Source organism: Sus scrofa, chromosome 9 (genome assembly GCF_000003025.6).
Source record: "Sus scrofa isolate TJ Tabasco breed Duroc chromosome 9, Sscrofa11.1, whole genome shotgun sequence".
NCBI classification, from domain to species: domain Eukaryota; kingdom Metazoa; phylum Chordata; class Mammalia; order Artiodactyla; family Suidae; genus Sus; species Sus scrofa.
The window spans coordinates 56,119,912-56,138,218 of NC_010451.4; the positions used below are offsets into that span (position 1 = coordinate 56,119,912).

At 37.6% G+C, this 18,307-nt stretch overlaps 1 protein-coding gene across 5 annotated transcripts in view; it reads right to left on the reverse strand.

The window, feature by feature from the left end:
• ARHGAP32 (Rho GTPase activating protein 32) overlaps positions 1-18,307 on the reverse strand; it is a 274,275-nt gene that overhangs the window by 216,547 nt on the left and 39,421 nt on the right. For 2 of the 5 annotated variants that reach the window (XM_021063131.1, XM_021063130.1), the window contains exon 1: positions 12,476-13,518. The exons of 2 other annotated variants lie outside the window; for them this stretch is intronic. The gene's annotated coding sequence lies outside the window, so the exon portion shown is untranslated. Of the gene's footprint in view, positions 1-12,475; positions 13,519-18,307 lie in introns of those variants that run through there. One more of the 5 variants, XM_021063133.1, reaches the window with a different exon arrangement.

Below are 18,307 nucleotides of genomic sequence, written 5' to 3' on the forward strand. Positions count from 1 at the left end.
ATTCAATCGCTGGCCTGGAAACTTCCATATGCACTGGGTGCAGCTGAAAAAGAAAAAAAAAAAAAAAGCCAACCATCATCTGAGCCTTATAGAGTCATAATTTTTTTGCAACATCTAAGATCACTGATCACAGGAGTTCTTGCTGTAGTGCTGTGGATTAAGAATCCAACTGCAGGGACCTGGATCACTAAGGAGGCATGGGTTCAATCCCTGGCCCAGTACAATGGGTTAAAGGATCCAGCTTTGCCCCATCTGTGACACAGGTCATGGCTGCAACAAAGATTCAATCCCTGGCCCAGGAACTTCCGTATCTTGCAGGTGCAGCCATTAAAAAAAAAAAAAAAAAAAAAAATCACTGGTCACAGATCACCATAACAATATAATAATAATGAAAAAGTCTGAAATATTGTGAGGATTACCAAAATGTGAAACAGAAGCACAAAGTGAGCAAACTGGCACCAATAGACTTGCCTGACAAGGTTGCCACAACGTCCAATCTGAAAATACTCATTATCTGTGAAGCACAATAAAGCAAAACACAGTAAAACAAGAGGTGTCTGTAGAGTTGAGGGTCCCCGAAAACCTTTCGGGGGTCTGCCAGGATAAACCTATTTTTATAACAAATCATTACCTTTTCATTGCATTGCCACGATGGTATAAAAAGCAGATGGATAAAAATGTTGGTGTAACCATGAACAAAGGCCGTGTAATAAACTAATTGGTTAAGTCATTGTATTCTTCACTAATATGCACAAGCTAATTCAAAAAAACAAAATCTACTTTCATTTAAAATACTCTTGAAGTAAAAATTATTAACTATATTCAATCTTAAGCCTTGAGTCCATGTCCTCTTTGATACTCTGTGGGATGATATGGGAAGTAGGCAAAAAGCACTTCAGACTTCAATATACAAGACTCCTGTGTCTGAGGACACCAGTGAGTGACTGAGACGCGGGATGAACTAGCTAGTTCATTTCTCTCTGAAAGAAGAACAAACTATGGCCACTCAAACCATGAAATTTGGCAGATGTTTTCTCAAAAATGAAGCAAGTCTGTCACTTCAAATGATAAAATCTCAAATTTCAAGGTAAGGCAAATTTTTGGAAAATCTGTATCTGACACTGTGAGCCTGACAGCCTCTAATGAGATCAGTAATAATAATAAACGGCCCCAGAAAGCCAAAATTAAGGTGTCAGCCAAGGTTGGCTCTCATCTTCAGCTCTGGGAAGAATCTGCTTCCAAGCTCACTCGGTTGTTGGCCATGCTTGGTTCCTTGCAGTTGTAGAATTGAGGTTCCTGTTTCCTTGCCGATAGTCGGCCAAGGGCCACTCTCAGCTTCTAGAGGACACTCATTCTCCATCACAGGTGCCCCTCTATCTCTGGGCCAGCAACAGCCACACCTAATCCTTCTCATGCTTCAAAAACTCTGATTTCCTCACCTGCTATCAACCCTCTTTTAAAGAGCCTATGCTGTGGCTATACCTTAAAGTCAAGTGACTTAGGATTTTAATTACCCGTGCAAAAATGCCCTCCCGACAATACTCAGGTTAGTGCTTGACTGGATAGCTCGAGACAGGAATTTTCTCACGGGCTGCTCCCAGATAGACAATGACTGGGTGCCACAGGGATGTAAGGGCAAGCCTCTCTCTGGGAAGCATACTGCTCCCCTCATAGGTACCTTTGGCTCAGTGGTCCCCCACTGGCTTTGCCAAAACCTCGAGGACTGCACCACAGTCAGAGGGTTCTCCTACCTACCTTTCTTTACTTCCCTCTCCCTCACAGGGGTCAGATCTGCATTGATCTCTTCCAGCTGGAAGGATGGAATTTCTCTGTGAAAGAAGAACAAGCTATGGCCACTTGAACCATGATATTTGGCAGGTATTTTCTCAAAAATGAAGCAAGTCTGTCATTTCAAAGAAAATAATTGTGTTTGTGGCAAGTAATAAAATCTCAACTATACTGGGCTATAGATTACTCAAACATATCCATTATCAAAACTCATAAAATTATATACTTAAGACATGTATCTTACTATATAAAAGTTATACTTCAATCTAAAAAGATCTATGCTAAATAATAAACAATGATACTAAAAAGAACCCCTATTTTTTTAAAACAGTTACAGATGAAATGATGTCATGGCAGAGATTTGCTTCCGAATAATCCTGGTTGTTGGGAGCAGCTTTGTGGATAAAGCAAAAACTGATCATATGTTAAGGACTACTGAAGCTAGATAAGGGGTACAGGAGAATTCATTATATTTACTCTCTATTTTGTACATATTTTAAAATGTCCATATTAAAAAGATATGTAACCTAACCAATTCTTGACAGTGAATACAAACCAATAGAAATTCTAACACACAATTGGTCTGAGTACAAATTGGTACAACCCATTTAGAGCTAAACCTACTAAAAACCTGAGGCAACACATACACATACCCTTCAACTCAGCAACTCCCTTTCAGGACACCATGAAAAACTCATACACAAGTGCACAAGGAAACATCTGCAAGATTGTTCAAAGCAGTAGAGTTTGTGGAGTTCCCGTTGTGGTGCAGTGGAAACAATCCAACTAGGAACCATAAGGTTGAGGGTTCAATCCCTTGCCTCGATCAGTGGGTTAAGGATCTGGCATTGCTGTGGCTGTGGTGTAGGCCAGCAGCCGTAGCTCTGATTCGACCCTTAGCCTGAGAACCTCTATATGCCGCAGGGGTGGCCCTAAAAAGCAAGGAAAAAAAAAAAAATCATTCAAAGCAGTAGAGTTAGCAAAAAAAAAGCAATAATCTAAATATCTCTCAGATAATGGATGAAGTAACTGTGGGATACTCATACAATAAAAATATACATAATGGTTAAAATGAACTAGACCTTCATATAATTACATGACTATCAAAAAATGATGAGAAAAAAGCTCCAGAGCAATAAATATGACATCTGTTATATAGTTTTTTATTTTCTTGTTTTCTGCTCTTTAGGGCCACACAACATATGGAAGTTCCAAGGCTAGGGGTCGAATCAGAGCTGCAGCTGCCAGCCTACACCACAGCCACAGCAACTCGGGATCTGAGCCACACTGCAACCTACATCACAGCTCACGGGAGCGCCAGATCCCTAACCCACTGAACAAGGCCAGAGATGGAACGTGCATCGTCATGGATCCTAGTCGGGTTCATTTTCACTAAGCCATGATGGAAACTCCTATAAAGTTTTAATATGTACTAAGTAACAGTATGTATTTTATGTCTAGATCTATATGCTTAATAGAAATGGTACCATGAAAAAGTATGATAATGTACCAAATTCAGGTTAATGGTTACTTCTTGGTAAGAAGAAAGAAAAATAACATCAGGAGTTCAACTATATACATAATGTTTTATTTTTTTAATATCAAGTAAGATGTTAAAACATAAGGAACTAATGGAGCTGGTACATTGGTTTATGCTTCTCTCTATAGTTTCACTTTTGTCTGAAATATTTCAAAATTTTATGTAAACACAAAACAAAAAACTAAAGCTACGGCAAGAGTTCAAGACAAAGATTACCACTTGATATCTGACAAGCTAGCTAACATTATACATTTTAAATAAGATTTTCTTTTAAGAATCAATTTAATCTATTTCAAATATTACATGCTATTCCAGAACTATAAACTATCTTACTTCAAAATGCCCATAGTTAAATATTGATTTACAAGAAAATCCTGCTGACAACACCAGTAATACACAGTACAAAAATGTGAATTATGAACATCTAAACCCAAAATATAGTCAAAACATTGCATCAAGTAATTTTGATTATAAAAATACACATGTAAGACAAATAGCCTACTGGAGCTACATTATTCTTCTTAAAAATATATATATCCCAAGTAAATATGGCAAAATGCAAAATTTTATTAAGTTTGGATGACAGGCACATGAGTGCTGTGATTCTCTGTAAATTTCTAAATATTTAAAAACCTTTTATAAAGTGGAGAAAAATATAATTGAAATATCTGCAGAAAGAATGGTAACCACATACATATATATATACACATGCGTGCACGTGTGTAGCAGTCTAGGAAATTCTTCCCAAAGATCTCCCACACTGGTTGTTCAAAAAAGAAAAATGTTTACTGATTTTTAATCTGCTACTCGAACGAATTCGGAAATTTTTACACCAACAAAACCACCCTTTCAGAGTGGAGTAGGGAGACCTGCTTAAACATATGAACTATATGCTTCTTTAAAGCCCCTGTCCAGGAAAAACAAACCAAACCCAAAGGTAGTTGTTCCTATCTGTGATTCCCCACTTCACCACTACCTTAGTTTTCTACGTTAAGGAGGACTTCACGGAATGTGATCCCCGTAGAAGGCTGAGTGGTGCCCCACCCCAAAAAAGATGCGTTTGTGGCCTACTATTCACTCACACCCAGTGAATATTACAATCATTCAGAAAAAAACATTTTTTATTGAAGTATAGTCGATTTAAAATGTGTTAATTTCTGCTACACCGTTATACATATTCATTCTTCTTTTAATATTATTTTCCATTATGGCTTCTCATACGATATTGAACATAGTTCCCTGTGCTACACAGTAGGAACTGTTGTTTATCCATTCTATATATAATAGCTTACATTTGCTAACCCCAACCTCCCACTCCATCCCTTCACCAACCCCCTCCCCCTTAGCAACCACAATTTGTTCTCTATGTTCATGAGTCCATTTCTGTTTTGCAGATAGGTTCATTTGTGTCATATTTTAGATTCCACATATAAGTCATATATGGTATATGCCTTTTTCTTTCTGACTTAGTTCACTTAGTATGAGAATCTCTAGTTGCATCCATGTTGCTGCAAATGGCATTATTTCATTATTTTTTATGGCTGAGTAATATTCCACTGTATTTATATACCACACCATCTTAATCCATTCATCTGTTAGGTTGTTTCCATGTCTTTGCTACTGTGAACAACAAAGTCATGAACACAGGGGTGCATATATCTTGGGATTTCTGGATCATATTGTATTTCTACTTTTAAAAAGTTTACTGAGGAAATGCCATACTATTTTCCATAGTTGTTGCACAACTTACATTCCCACCAACATTGTGGAAGGGTTTCTTTTTCTCCACATCAGCATTTGTTACATGTTGACTTTTTGATGATTGCCATTTTGATCAGTGTGAGATGGTACCTCATTGTAGGTTTCTGTGTTTTGGCTTTTTTTTTTTTTTTTTTTTTTTTAATTTTATTGGAGAACAGTTGACTTACAAAGCTGTGTTAGTTGTTGTTAGTTTTAGGTGTACAGCAAAGTGAATCAGTTACATATACAGTCTTTTACAGATTCCTTTACAGATTCTTTTCCCAGATAGCTTATTACACAGCATTAAGTAGATTTCCCCATGCTATTCAGCAGATTTTGATTTGCATTAGAAAAAGGATCTTTGAAATTAAACATCCTGAGATGAAATCATCTTGGATTCTGGTGGGCCCTAAATCCAATTATAAGTATCCTTCTGAGACAGAAGAGGAGACTAGAACACAAAGGAGAAGACCACGTTAAGACTGAGGCAGTGAAAAAAGTGATGCAGTCATAAGCCACAAGCCAAGGAAACCTGGAGTCACCAAAATCTGGAAGAGCCAAAGGATCCCAGAAGGGTGTGTGGTGGCCCTGCTGCCACCTCCGCTTCACACTTCTGCCCTCTAGAACCCTGAGAGAATAAATTTCCCCAGTTTTAACCCCACCAAGTTTGTGGTCACTTGTTGCAGCAGCCACCGAACACCAACACAATCTCACCTTCCCAAACATTAGCCTACCAAGTCAACCAGCTACCTAACACAGTACCTGCCATGATTTAAGTCCTTAAATGAACTCTTTACCTCTAACAATTAAAAACTGGCTAAAGGCTACTTACTCTTCCTCACCCAGCTCCCAACATTCTTTATTCTTTTCATAACACTGCAATATTTCTGCCTGAGAGTAAGAAACAAATGGTGCTCAACACTAAAATATTTATGTAGTCAAGACAATAAGGCAGCAACCTCAAAGTATAAAAAGACGCATTGGTTAAAAAGATGGGATACAGCCATTTGAGAAAATAACAGGCGGTCCTAAAAAAAGAATGATAAGGGAGACACTTTACATAATGATACAGAATTATGTAAAAAAAATTTTTTTCAAGGCACAGAGCAATACATATAGAAGGTTCTAATTTCTTTTTAAATAGGGAAAAGAAAAATAGGTATATAAAATAACTGTACTCATACTTGCAAATGCTTAAAATATCTCTAGAAAGATCCACAGGAGTAAATTTGTAAACTCTTCTATTTCTTTTGAGTTTTGAACATCTAAATTATTTATTATTCAAAAAATAAATTCTAAATTTTAAAATAATAAAAGAAGACTATAATGAAAAAAACACACATTCTGAAGAGCACAGGAATTTTTCAAAGAGAAACTACTCCAGGTTAGCTCTTATTTTCATCTGAATTGTGTACAGTCACAATGTAGATGATGGAAATATCGTCCACAAAGAGCACACTGTTCAGTGGTTCTGACAGATCTTTCATGAAGCTTTCTAAGAATTTTAAATTAGGTTTCATCAAGTTAGCACCTCTCTTCATGTTTTGAATGCTATATATCTTGCCTATATATATAAATTAGATCGGTTTATTTCTTCTTTTATTTTCCGTCTGCTTGAAAAAGATTTATATCTATTATGACCAAAACTATACCAACAACCAGTGTCACCTCATGTCCATCTTTTGAATCACTAATTAGATAGTCCACCTTTTTTCCTGCAAATTAAAAACTGGCCTTATTTGCTTTCTGATAAGAACTGTGAGGTTTTCCTTTAGTGTTAGATAACTGAGTATTTTTATCTAAAATGACATATTCTGCCTTTCTACACCCAAGCACAGACTTCAAAAGTGAAATGCTGGTAGTAATTGCTTGTGGGAGACATTTCAAACTTCTAAATTTTAAACCAGATAACTAAATCAAAAACCTACCACTTTTACATTGCTTTTCAAAATGGAAATACTGTGACAAGTGCCAAGGAATACAAAAAGTTAAAATGGCACATCTTTGGGGAGGGGAAATTTTACACATTGTTTCCTTTACATAAATTTGAATATATTAATGGTGTGGGCTCTGTAAAATTCACGTGAATTTTAGGATAAACATGAAATTCCAGGAGTTTCCTGTTGTGGCTCAGTGGGTTAAGATCCTAATATAGTGTCCACGAGGATGCAGGTTTGATCCTGGCTTCATTCAATAGGCTAAGGATAAGGTGTTGCCACAAGCTGCAGTGCAGGTCACAGATATGGCTCAGATTCGGCATTGCCGTGGCTGTGGCATCGGCCAGCAGCTGCAGCTCCTAGTCTACCCCTAGCCTGGGGGAACTTCCACATGCCACAAATGTGGTTGTAAAAAAATTAAAAATATTAAAAAAAAAATTTCAAGACATTTAGTTACTTAACTCATATCTGACATCAGCTATACCTCAGCAGAGTGTTTCTGACGTCCTAACCTACCATCCACTGATTTTATTCTAGTTTAGTAAAAAAATGTATACAAATAATAAAATAGGGTTCTATTTTACAAAGTCCCTATTCTTTTTTTTGCCCCATAAATTTGCATTTAATTTGAATGCAGTTAAGATAATAGATCAACTAAAATGTTGTAGTATATTCCAAAATATTTCTGATTTTGGTTATGAGTTCTCACTAAATTTGAAATTTGACAGCACAATATATGTAATGTTCAGCAGATACTAAAGTAAGAAGAAAAAATAAAATAACCTTTTGCTGATTTGCTATAATGGACAAGTTTTCCTTGCTTACTACCTCAGTGTTCCTTTAAAGATGACACACTGAGTCTGGTGTTTTCATTCCACTGCCTTGTGAATAACCTACATAGGTTGCTATGTAGGGTACAGATGGTGACCAACCACCTTCATATCTTTATATGCAGAAATCTTTATATGCAGAAATCAAATTTAAAAAATCATTTCACACAGATAATGCAAGTAGGTTGCAGCTGCAACCTCTGTTTCTTTTAGCCAAGTTTTGTCAAACAAATTCCTCTAAGCAAACACCGCTGCTCCCTGCTGGCCTGCTTTCCCTGCTACTACTCTCCAGCTCTCTATATTTTAGTGCAATACTATATCTGAAATGGCATTTCTGTTGCAGTACCCCCAGCAGTGTACCCCTGTGTATAGTACTTGAAAGAGCAAACTATCAGAAAGACCTGGTATTTGCATTTACATTCACACAAATCTTAATGACAACTTGCAAAATTTCTACACAGCACATTCAGCTTATTCTAAAACAACTTTCAAGTTAACTCCCTACTTCCTCCATGTCTATTCCACGTTCTTGCCCACTGACTCTGCTTAACCATGTTTTTACATTTCTCCACACAGCTAGAGAGGAGAGAGGGGTAGGGTATGAACAGTCAAAGGAAGTTTCTAAGTATGTAATGACCAGAATAATGCCACAAGTGCTATATCAAATAAATTGTATCTGACTGGATTTTTAAATCAGTCATTACTGCAGCACTGTTTTTATAAGCCAATTACACACATCTTATTGCCTTCTTAATTCATATTCAGAGGACTCAAGAGAAATAATGTCTTTCTTATTACTGTTGCCTATTGGTTCATTAAAAATCCATATTTCATAAAATGAAGCTCGTTATCTCACCTGAGAGATGGAAGACTAAAAAAGCTTCTGAGGAATAAAACTATACCACAAAATGCTAACCATAAAAAGCTTGTAGAAGCATAAAGATTACCCAATAAAGTTGATATCTGCAATTTGAAAATTTCAATACGTAATTTTATTTTACTGAGCCATATTGTACATTGGTCCTATACTAACGTCAGTGAGATGACTGAACACATCTATAGTATAATTTAAAAAAAGGAGTTCCCTTCTGGCTCAGTGAGTTAAGGATCCAGCGTTGCCACTGCTGTGGCTCTGGTTAATGCTGTGGTGCAGGTTTGATCCCTGGCCGGGGAACTTTTACATGCCATAGGTACAGCCAAAAAAAAAAATGCAGTTACAGAGTTTCAAAAATTTAGATCCTAAAAATGCTTTAATCTTTGCAGAAATTATGTCACTTTCTCATGTTAATAATACCTTTGAATACTGTTTTAAATAATACATTAATTCAAAATACATCTGCTTTTTAAAATTAAAAATGTAAAACAAGAGTTCCTGCTATGGTGCAACAGGATCAGCAACATCTTCAGAGCGCTGTGTCGCAGGTTCAACCCCCAGCGGGACATAGTGGGTTAAGGATCCAGCATAGCCTCAGCTGCGGCTTAGGTCGTGACTGAGGCTTGGATCTGCTCCCTGGCCCGGGAACTCCATATGCCATGGGGTGGCCAAAAATGGAAAAAAAAAAAAGGAAAACAAATTGATTGGACTTCACGACAACTGGATGGATTTAAATTGACTAGACTTCATGACAACTAGTTAATACTGTCAAATACCTGTGGAAATTAGAAATAATATATCATGACTATCAAAATACAAAAACATAGGCAAGCACAGCAGTCCATGCTTATAAAATTATGATATAGTATTACCCACCATTTGTTATGTACCAACAATTATCTTATTTAATTCGTACATCAACCTTGTAGAGGTAATTTTATACTCATTAGAAAAACAGACTCAAGGAGTTCCCGTCGTGGCGCAGCGGTTAACAAATCCGACTAGGAACCATGAGGTTGCGGGTTCGGTCCCTGCCCTTGCTCAGTGGGTTAACGATCCGACGTTGCCGTGAGCTGTGGTGTAGGTTGCAGACGCGGCTCAGATCCTGCGTTGCTGTGGCTCTGGCGTAGGCTGGTGGCTACAGCTCCGATTAGACCCCTAGCCTGGGAACCTCCATATGCCACGGGAGCGGCCCAAGAAATACCAAAAAGACAAAAAAAAAAAAAAAATTGTATTTCTGAAAAGAATCATACAAGATTAGACACTGTTAACTAGTCAACTACTAAATGATTTGTAAGAATAAAAAATCTTGCCAGTCCTCAAATTTAGCATAAACAATGTCATCAGAAAGATAATTTACAGCTAGAGCGAAAGAAACTTCTAAAGAATACATTCTCTATACCACCAAGTACAATCTTACCACCAAGTTATAATCCTGTGGCTCCCTAGCTGTTCCTTTCTTAAACATTTCATATTTTCGTTTTGCCTGCTCCAGTACATAGAGATGAAAATAAATACTGATGAAAATAGTAAATCTCGAGTTTAAAGAAATATAAATCCCCTTTTGTTTATAAATCATTCATCCATTAAACAAATCTTTACTGGCCATTCATTAAGTCCTAACTGGCGGGAATACCTGAGAAAACAAAATCCCTGCTCTCTTTAACTACATCCCAGTGGAGAAGAAAAACGTCTTGAGAAGATGCACTTGTTGGGTGGTGGTAAGTGCACTCAGGCTTTAAAGAGAAAAAAAGAAAAGAGCAGCTTGATGGCTAGTGTGTGCAAAAGAGTGAACAGAAGGGGCAGGAGAAAGGCTCCAGAAATAGATCCAGACCTCGTAGGGTTTTCCAAGTTGTGCTAAGAACCCCTGAAATAGGAATCTACTAAGAGGCTTTTGTGAAAGGGGAATATGGCCTTGCTAATATCAAAGAGGACTAATCCAGTGGCTATATAAAGAACACTCCTGAGCAGGACACAAAACAAACAAGGAGACCAGTTTAGGGCTGTTGCCTTGGTCCCGTCAAGGAGATAATGGTGATTTTATGCCAGAGTGGGAGCAATGGAGGAAGTGAGCAGTGCCCAAGTCAAGATTCATTTTGAGGGTAGGTAGGGGCAACAGTTTGCTGATACAGTGATTATGAACCAGAGAAAAGGAGAGTCGCATTTAATGCCAAGGTTTTTGATGACTCAAGGTAATTTTCAAGTTTCTCAATCACAGTTCTAATCCTAACTCTTCCCATATGCTTAGGTAAAATCAATTCCACCCTGAAGGTCCCATCTTAAAACAGTAATGGAATTTATCCATAGTCCCTTTGAGGACACAGAGCACTTTTATATTAAAGGATTCTTCCTTCCAACCTTTATACCCTTCTCAGGAATATCTCTAAACAATGGACCCAAGTAAATGGTACCTTTGGCCTTTCATGTCCATTCTTTCCCACCCTCTTCTCATTTCTCTTAACCCAGTAAGGGGAAAAAAAAAAAAAAATGTTGCACAGGGAGAAAGCACTGAGTGAGAAATCCAACAATGGTCATTCCTTAATCACTAACTTCCCAGGATGCTGGGTTTCCTAAGCATCTCCTGTTCCACCACCACCGTGTACCAACAAGTCACTAACAGATGCTCTCACACAGGCTTAAGGTCAAGGATATAAAGACAGATGAGGTTTAATACAACCAACTTCCTTCTTAGAGAACTCATTTTAAACATGCACACACATCTCTAACAAACACAGGTAAGATTTTTCAAGAGTGCAATAAAATGTTTTCTCCATAAAAGCCTTAGCGTATCATACACCTTGTTAAATAGCACAGACTAACTACTATTTCCTGTGGTTTTTTCTACCTCTAGCTTTTGCCATTTTCCAAGATTATATTCATCTGTAGCAAATATTTTTGGTGAGCATTTGCTCTGTATTAAGAGCACCCCACTGCATAATGTTATTTACTCATTCCAACAGCTCTGTTAAGTACTATCGCTATGGGCATTTTGCAAATGAGTTAACTTGGGACTGATCAGGTTACCAAGAGGGACAAAGCCAGGAAGTATCCCAGGATGAAAGACTCCAGAATTCTCTCTCCTACCATGACACCACCTCTTAGTCCACACAGGATACCCTTCCTAAAATACAAATTGAGGAGTTCCTGTTGTGGTGCAGCAGAAACGAACCCAACTAGGATCCATGAGGATTCGGGTTCAATCCCTGGCCTTGCTCAGCAGGTTAAGGATCCGGCGTTGCTCTGAGCTGTTGGTGTAGGTCACAGACACAGCTTGGATCCTGCATGGCTGTGGCTGTGGTTGTGGTATAGACCGGCAGCTGTAGCTCTGATTTGATCCCTCTCCTGAGAACTTCCATATGTCACAGGTGCAGCCCTAAAAAGCAAAAAATAAAAATAAAATACAAATTGGATACTATCAGTAGTACCTGCTCAAATAAAATATCTCCAGGTGTTTTTAAACACCTACAAAATCGAATCCAAACTCCTCAGCACATTAGCCTTAACATCATCTCCAATTAATCCTCCTCATTCCCCACACTACTGTCAACATATACCACTGGCCATTTTCCAAATGCATTATATACTCTCCCACCTGTGTCTTCTCACATTAATCCATCAAACCAGCCTCAACCTGTTGAAAACAAACCATTTCTCTAAAATCCAGCTCAAATGCACTCTTCAGGAAATGTTTTTCCCAAAAGCTTACAAGACATCCACAGCAATTAAAAAAAAAAATTATAGTTTTTCAGGCAACTAACATTTTTACCTTGTTCATACAATTTCTTCTCTCACTTCTCAGACTATAAATTGCAAGGAAGGATCTGTTTTTGTTTTTGTTTTTGCAATCTTCATTTCCTCCATATCACCTGTACATAAAACATTTGTAGAATTAATTCTGGGCATAAAACTTAAGTGTTTAAAGACGTGGGTCTCATGTGCCAATTATACTTGTTGAGATTCCTATCTTAAAATTTGACTTTTAGATAACCAAACCCCAATCAAATGCTTAAGTTAGATAATTCCTAAAGCTCTAAGCACATTCCCCGCATTTACAGCTAACAACAGCTATTCAACAAGATCAAACTCTTCCCTACGCAGAAGGAAACATATATAATAGCATCATACAGGGTGAAGTAATTGGACACCATTAAGTTCGTGAAATATTTCTTTACAGATTCTAGTTTTACATTTTCTATTTTTCCAAATATGAATAATACATTCTTGAAAATACATCCCTGCAATACAGTTTAAAGATAACAACAACAACAATGGTAGTCTAAATTTATAATATTAATAATCCAAACTAACCTTGAAATGCCACATAAATTCACTAAGTGCTATCAGTAGTAACTTTTTTTAATGCTATGACGGAAAAGTTTTCCTCAGTATAATTTAAATGCCTGCCCTAAAGAGCAGCAAAGAATGTGCAGTCATCTTTAACCTACTACAATCACAGCTCTTCTTAGAACCCTGAGGCCAACTAATTCCATCATGTATCACATTCCTGTCAACCTCCCTTGATCTCTGCCCCCAAAGGCAAGCTCTTGCAACATACCTGCCTGACCCCAAGAGTGAGTACCGCCTCCCAGCCCTACTTAGGACTAGCATTATAGTAACTTAGTATCACAAACAAACAACTGAAGGATCTGGACTGTGACAGTCAGCCATGGAATGAAACAAAATACACTGTTCAATAAATAGTAGGTTTCATGGAGTCCCCGTTGTGGTGCAGTGGTTAACGAATCCAACTAGGAACCATGAGGTTGCGGGTTCGATCCCTGGCCTCATTCAGTGGGTTAACGATCCAGTGTCACCGTGAACCGTCGTGTAGGTTGCAGACACGGCTCAGATCCTGTGTTGCTGTGGCTCTGTCATAGGCCAGTGACTACAGCTCCCATTGGATGCCTAGCCTGGGAACCTCCATATGCCAGGGGAGCGACCCAAGAAGTGGCAAAAAGACAAAAAAAAAAAATAATAATAATAATAATAATAAATAAATAGTACATTTCAAAAATTATTTCTAACTGCCTACAAATATGTATAAAAGAAATCTAGGATGATCTCCCTGTATATAATGACAGTTGCTTTTGGATGGTAAGATTTTGCATATACCCTCTATACCACCACATTTTTTATAATGGACATATATAATTTTAAGGAATAAAGTGACTGTTTTAAAAGGAAAAGTATTCAACTCTGTACCCACCCCTACTAACAGCACGCACGCACACACACTCTCCTATGACAGCTTCGCTCACGTCAGGCATCATCTACCACTTCTATAGATACAATTACAAGTCTATATTCTTTTTTTTTTTTTTTGTCTTTTGAGGGCCGCACCTGCGGCATGTGGAGGTTCCCAGGCTAGGGGTTGAATTGCGATGTAGCTGCGGGCCTACACCACAAGCCACAGCAACGCAGGATCCAAGCAGCGTCTGTGACCTACACCAGAGCTCACAGCAATGCCAGATCCCCAACCAACTGAGTGAGGCCAGGGATTGAACGCATGTCCTCATGGATGCTAGTCGGGTTTGTTAGCCACTGAGCCACGACAGGAACTCCACAAATCTATATTGTTAACATGCCTGGCCACCCCTAGTCCCGACTCCCCAAGTCCCAATTCCCCACTGATAACTGCCTCCTAAAGAGAATTAATTTAATTTTCCATTGGCAACTTGAAATAAATCAAATATAAAATATCCCACTAGCTTACCCTCTTTGTTTTCCAATGTGCATTAGGAATAAGAAGTGTACCAAGTCCCCAAGTTCTTCAGGTTTAAAACTGAAAAGCTGTCTTTAACTTGTACCTCTCCCTCATTCCGTACACAAAATTACCAGCCTGACATGTCACCTCTATAATGCATTTGACTTCTAATCTACCTTTCGTTCCTACAAACACTACGCTAGTTTCAGTCTCCATTAACCTATGTTCTGAAATACCATTAACATAGATCAAGTAAATATGATAAAGTTTACTATCCTCAATACAAAGCATAAAACATGGCGCATGAGTGAGCAACAAATGTTTTTTGATGAATGAATAAATGAAAAAACTAGCCTTCCCACTTTCCCATCTCTTCTACCTCTAGCAAACCATTTTGCAATTATTCAATCTTCCTAAAACCATGCTCTAATCAGGTTACAAAAGCCATCACTTACCAGTCTCATGTAAAAAAAATAAAAACTCTTCAGCTTGGCTTTCAAACCATTCCATCATGGGTACTCCTTCCCATCTCCTCAGCCTTATCTCCCATAACTCTACTTCGCTTCATCTATGCTTTATTTTCCTGCTCCTGTGTCTTTGCTGCTGTGCCTCATGAAATACCCTCTCTCATTGTTTTACTTCTAAAAATTCTATTTATCCTTCAAAGCTTGATGAAAATGTCACCTCTCCACCTTTACAAATCCAAAGTAATCTGCAATCTTTCCTGTACTAGAGCTCTCACAGCATTTTGTAACTTCCTTGTGTCACTTAACACATAACTGATCTGTAATTAAAATTTATAAACCTATCTACCACCAAATGAATTTTACGTTCCCTATAAATAAGAACCACAATTTTTAATTACTTTTCTCCCATGCACCTAACATAATGCCCAGGACAATTACATAAAAGTCTCCAGGAGCGAGCTTCCTGGTGGCCCAGTGGTTAGGATTTGGCACTTCCACTGCTGTAGTCCAGGTTCGATCCATGGTCTGGGAACTCCCACATCAAGCTGCTGCATGCCATGGCCAAAAACAAAGCCTCCAGAAAATGAGAGGCCTATGTGTCAATAATAATAAAACACAATAGCGGTGGCAGCCAAATTTGAGTGCTTTATATATGCCAGATACTACGCTAATATAATTTCATAAAGGTACTATTATCTCCATTCTGTAGCTAAGAAAATTGAGGCAGAGGCATAATTAATTTACTCAAGGTTTAACTCTATATAATTCAACTGAATAAATAATTCTACAATTAACATCTTTCTAAACATAGCTGGTTCCTTATTTTGGACTACTTTATTAGACTCTAAATATTATAATACTGAGTCAAATAATATAGACATTTTGATAGTTCCCATACTTTTAAAATATTTTCTAAAAGGATTAGCCATTTTATAAACCACTATTAATGGATGAGGATAACAGTTACTGCTTCCTTGTCAGCCTAGTATATCACCACTACTTTACCATTCTCACAGTTCAAGCAGGCAAAGGATGATACACATTAATTCTGATTTCAAATAATAGTACTCTAAAGGCTTAAGACCAGTGTTTCGGAGTAGTTACTGCTACTGTCATAAATGTTTTAAGAGATAGTATGCTTGAATAATTTACTGGGAGTCATTTCACAGTATTTACATAAATAAAATGAAATCAAGCTCTTAATCTACTTAAATATTCACTAAACCTTTGACAATATTCCATGAATTCATTTACTCAACAAACCTTTATTGACAGCCCACCAAGATCAGGTACTATATTGGTCTCAGGTCATAAATCGATAAATACAATCCCTGCCTTCAAAGGGATCACAGTTTTTTAAACGTCAAAGTCAACTCGAGCTTGGGTGAGTTGGTTCATGAGTCAGAAACTGATTTAAAGTCCGCTTTAGTACTGATTCCAGTTGGAAGTGTGTGTGTGTTATTGAAGTATAGCTGATTTACAATATGTGTTAGTCTCAGGTGTACAGCACAGTGATTCAGTCATAGATACATATGCATATAGGTATACAGATAGATACAGATAGCCTTTTTCAGAATCTTTTCCCTTCTAGGTTATTACAAAATATTGAATATATGGAACTATTTATATTTCACACAGAGAAACACCCAAATGTGAAAGAACTAATGAAGGGTCAAAGAAATTCAACTAAGGCATAATCAAATAAAAGGAATCCAAAAAAGAATGTCTACAGTTAGAAAAGGTAATGAATGGTTGGGGAGTTCCCATCATGGCACAGCGGAAATGAATCCGGCTAGGAACCACGAGGTTGCGGGTTCAATCCCTGGCCTTGCTCAGTGGGTTAAGGATCTGGTGTTGCCATGAGCTGTGGTGTAGGTCACAGATGCGGCTCGGATTTAGCGTTGCTGTGGCTGTGGTGTAGGCCAGCAGCTGTAGCTCCGACTGGACCCCTAGCCTGGGAAACTCCATATGCTGGGGGTACAGCCCTACAAAGACAAAAGACAAAAAAATAAAAAAGAAAAGGTAATGGTTGGGAAAAAACAATCTATAAAAGCATAAATAATACACAGATTTGAACTCATTAAATCCAAAACCATCAAACTGGTAGGATCCTTTGATGATGAATAAGATAAATAAGAAAAAGGCATAAGTTCTACTTTCTATAGCATGAAATAAAATTATAAAAACCAATGCCTCAAAACGCAATAAACAGAGGTATAAAATAAACCCAAAAGGTACTGGGAAAAAAAAAATGAGACAAAACTACAAATCACTGCTCAAAGAAACAGGGCAAAACTTAACCTTTAAGGAACTACTGGAGATGAAAATCACACTGTCCCATAACAGCAGAACTATTTTTAAATGTAGGTCACTAGTGGCAATCAAATACTGAGATTAAACTCTTGGTCTGAGCCATTCTAGTAATTTCTAAATCAACCCTCTGTCTCTGTAAGCATTTCAAACTAATGCTCAGAGTGATCAATCATAACACGGGATGGGATTTAAAGAATCTCATCCTTCAGCCTGTTCTCCTCTCAGGTTCATGTCTACCACTGACAATGCTACTAAAATGGGTCTTTTAAGAGAAGAGTCACATCATAACAGCAATGCTTCAGTTTGAAACTTGGTGACTGCCTTTATTTTCAGCTCAAAGGAAGCATTTCCCCCTGGCAGTGCCCCTCTTTTTTTCCTCAATCAGGTCCACCTTCCACACTCTACTGTAAACACACTGATATGCTACGTACCAATCATTCCCTATGGGCCCAGCGGTGTTTTGCATTCAGCAAATGGTTTATGTATATTAAAAAGATTAAAAATAGCAATAAAGTACTTTTTCCACAATCCTCTGAAGTGAGTAGAAAATTATCACACTCCCACGTAAACAACCCATGGTTAAAGACCAAGGGTGTTTGTACACTAACAACGTAAACGATGTGCAGACCTAATTCCATTCATCATTCAAAGCTGGATATGAGGCAAGCTGCCAGCAGTAAAATTTTTAACTGATTAAGTTCATTCATTGGTTTATCTTCTCAAGCATTCAAGACTTCAAAGTAACCTGTAAGATTTGCTCAAGGATTTTAAAGCGACCTCATAAACAACAGACATCAAAAGAGGAGTAAAATACAACTATTTTGACAATATTTCCTCCAGAAGAAAGATGCACCAAATTTTATTAACATGCCTTCAAAGAAGTTTATCTTTAAAAAAATCAATTCATTTCATCTTCCAATTGTACATTAAAGGAAGAAAAAGACTTTCTTTTACAATAAATAAAAGGTATGATCAGCAAGTTTCCATCCATCTTGTGAAGGTCATTTTTAACACACGAAAACACTGCGAAGTTTGTAATATAAGCACAGCCTTTGCATTTTAGTAAAAAGGCTTTCTGAAAGATAAAAGCTGCTGCAGCAACATAACAGGGAAA